Source organism: Cebidichthys violaceus, unplaced genomic scaffold, assembly GCF_023349555.1.
Source record: "Cebidichthys violaceus isolate CVI_PGR_0920_01 unplaced genomic scaffold, fCebVio1.0.p SCAF_16, whole genome shotgun sequence".
NCBI classification, from domain to species: domain Eukaryota; kingdom Metazoa; phylum Chordata; class Actinopteri; order Perciformes; family Stichaeidae; genus Cebidichthys; species Cebidichthys violaceus.
The window spans coordinates 4,245,120-4,247,619 of NW_027176329.1; the positions used below are offsets into that span (position 1 = coordinate 4,245,120).

The 2,500-nt window shown below is 38.6% G+C and overlaps 4 non-coding genes and 1 pseudogene across 4 annotated transcripts; all 5 read right to left on the reverse strand.

Moving 5' to 3' along the window:
- Positions 1-201: 201 nt before the first annotated feature.
- On the reverse strand, positions 202-320 carry LOC137873040 (5S ribosomal RNA). The gene has a single exon (XR_011102953.1). It is a non-coding gene; the product is annotated as a 5S ribosomal RNA (ribosomal RNA).
- A 452-nt stretch (positions 321-772) lies between these two features.
- LOC137873328 (5S ribosomal RNA) lies at positions 773-891 on the reverse strand. The gene has a single exon (XR_011103178.1). It is a non-coding gene; the product is annotated as a 5S ribosomal RNA (ribosomal RNA).
- A 453-nt stretch (positions 892-1,344) lies between these two features.
- LOC137873099 (5S ribosomal RNA) lies at positions 1,345-1,463 on the reverse strand. The gene has a single exon (XR_011103010.1). It is a non-coding gene; the product is annotated as a 5S ribosomal RNA (ribosomal RNA).
- A 452-nt stretch (positions 1,464-1,915) lies between these two features.
- Positions 1,916-2,034, reverse strand: LOC137873338 (5S ribosomal RNA). Its single transcript, XR_011103188.1, has one exon. It is a non-coding gene; the product is annotated as a 5S ribosomal RNA (ribosomal RNA).
- Positions 2,035-2,485: 451 nt separating this feature from the next.
- LOC137873208 (5S ribosomal RNA) overlaps positions 2,486-2,500 on the reverse strand; it is a 109-nt pseudogene continuing 94 nt past the window's right edge.

The window sequence follows — 2,500 nt, forward strand, 5'->3', positions numbered from 1 at the left end:
TGTTAACGAACCTAAACCAGTTCATTAATTAACATTCCAAAATGAAGAAAATATTGATATGATATTGATTGATTCTCTTTTCCCTTTTTACTGTTACACACCTCTTTTCATGCATCTCTTCTTCAATCTTGCCTCTTTCTCACATATTTGTCAAATGAAAAAGCAGCAGTGTCTTCTGCCTTATTGAGAGAAAAGTGAAAAAGCTTACAGCACCAGGTATTCCCAGGCAGTCCCCAATCCAAGTACTAACCAGGCCCGACTCTGCTTAGCTTCCGAGATCGGACGAGATCGGGCGCAATCAGAGAGGTATGGCCGTAAGCAAGTTGGTCTCCAACACATAGTCCTTTAAAAGCTGTTACAAATTGCTGTCATTTATAGTACATTTAGGACATGTTTAAGAAATCTCATTTTATGTTCAAAGGGACCCCGTTTTTAAAAAATGAAGCAGTTCTTTGAATGGTAGGGTGAATGGTGAATTAAAATTTGCTGTTCTTCACAGAGAACTCTGAGCTATTGGTCAGAACCGGCTTGAAAAGACTCAAATACCAACAACAGTAGGTCAATTGCAAAATGTGAACGAACCTAAACCAGTTCATTGATTAACATTCCAAAAAGAAGAAAATATTGATATGATATCGATTGATTCTCTTTTCCCTTTTTACTGTTACTCACGTCTTTTCATGCATCTCTTCTTCACTCTTGCCTCTTTCTCAAATATTTGTCAAATGAAAAAGCAGCATTGTCCTCAGCCTTACGGAGAGAAAAGTGAAAAAGCTTACAGCACCAGGTATTCCCAGGCAGTCTCCCATCCAAGTACTAACCAGGCCCGACTCTGCTTAGCTTCCGAGATCGGACGAGATCGGGCGCAATCAGAGAGGTATGGCCGTAAGCAAGTTTGTCTCCAACACATAGTCCTTTAAAAGCTGTTACAAATTGCTGTCATTTATAGTACATTTAGGACATGTTTAAGAAATCTCATTTTATGTTCAAAGGGACCCCGTTTTTAAAAAACGAAGCAGTTCTTTGAATGGTAGGGTGAATGGTGAATTAAACTTTACTTTTCTTCACAGAGAACTCTGACCTGTTGGTCAGAACCGGCTTGAAAAGACTCAAATACCAACAACAGTAGGTCAATTGCAAAATGTGAACGAACCTAAACCAGTTCATTGATTAACATTCCAAAATGAAGAAAATATTGATATGATATTGATTGATTCTCTTTTCCCTTTTTATTGTTACCCACCTCTTTTCATGCATCTCTTCTTCAATCTTGCCTCTTTCTCACATATTTGTCAACTGAAATATGCAGCAGTGTCCTCTGCCTTATGGAGAGAAATGTGAAAAAGCTTACAGCACCTGGTATTCCCAGGCAGTCTCCCATCCAAGTACTAACCAGGCCCAACTCTGCTTAGCTTCCAAGATCGGACGAGATCGGGCGCAATCAGAGAGGTATGGCCGTATGCAAGTTTGTCTCCAACACATAGTCCTTTAAAAGCTGTTACAAATTGCTGTCATTTATAGTACATTTAGGACATGTTTAAGAAATCTCATTTTATGTTCAAAGGGACCCCGTTTTTAAAAAATGAAGCAGTTCTTTGAATGGTAGGGTGAATGGTGAATTCAAATTTGCTGTTCTTCACAGAGAACTCTGAGCTATTGGTCAGAACCGGCTTGAAAAGACTCAAATACCAACAACAGTAGGTCAATTGCAAAATGTGAACGAACCTAAACCAGTTCATTGATTAACATTCCAAAATGAAGAAAATATTGATATGATATTGATTGATTCTCTTTTCCCTTTTGACTGTTACCCACTTCTTTTTATGCATCTCTTCTTCAATCTTGCCTCTTTCTCACATATTTGTCAAATGAAAAAGCAGCAGTGTCTTCTGCCTTATTGAGAGAAAAGTGAAAAAGCTTACAGCACCAGGTATTCCCAGGCAGTCTCCCATCCAAGTACTAACCAGGCCCGACTCTGCTTAGCTTCCGAGATCTGACGAGATCGGGCGCAATCAGAGAGGTATGGCCGTAAGCAAGTTTGTCTCCAACACATAGTCCTTTAAAAGCTGTTACAAATTGCTGTCATTTATAGTACATTTATGACATGTTTAAGAAATCTCATTTTATGTTCAAAGGGACCCCGTTTTTAAAAAATGAAGCAGTTCTTAGAATGGTAGGGTGAATGGTGAATTAAACTTTCTGTTCTTCACAGAGAACTCTGAGCTATTGGTCAGAACCGGCTTGAAAAGACTCAAACACCAACAACAGTAGGTCAATTGCAAAATGTTAACGAACCTAAACCAGTTCATTGATTAACATTCCAAAATGAAGAAAATATTGATATGATATTGATTGATTCTCTTTTCCCTTTTTACTGTTACCCACCTCTTTTCATGCATCTCTTCTTCAATCTTGCCTCTTTCTCACATATTTGTCAAATGAAAAAGCAGCAGTGTCCTCTGCCTTAAGGAGAGAAAAGTGAAAATGCTTACAGCACCAG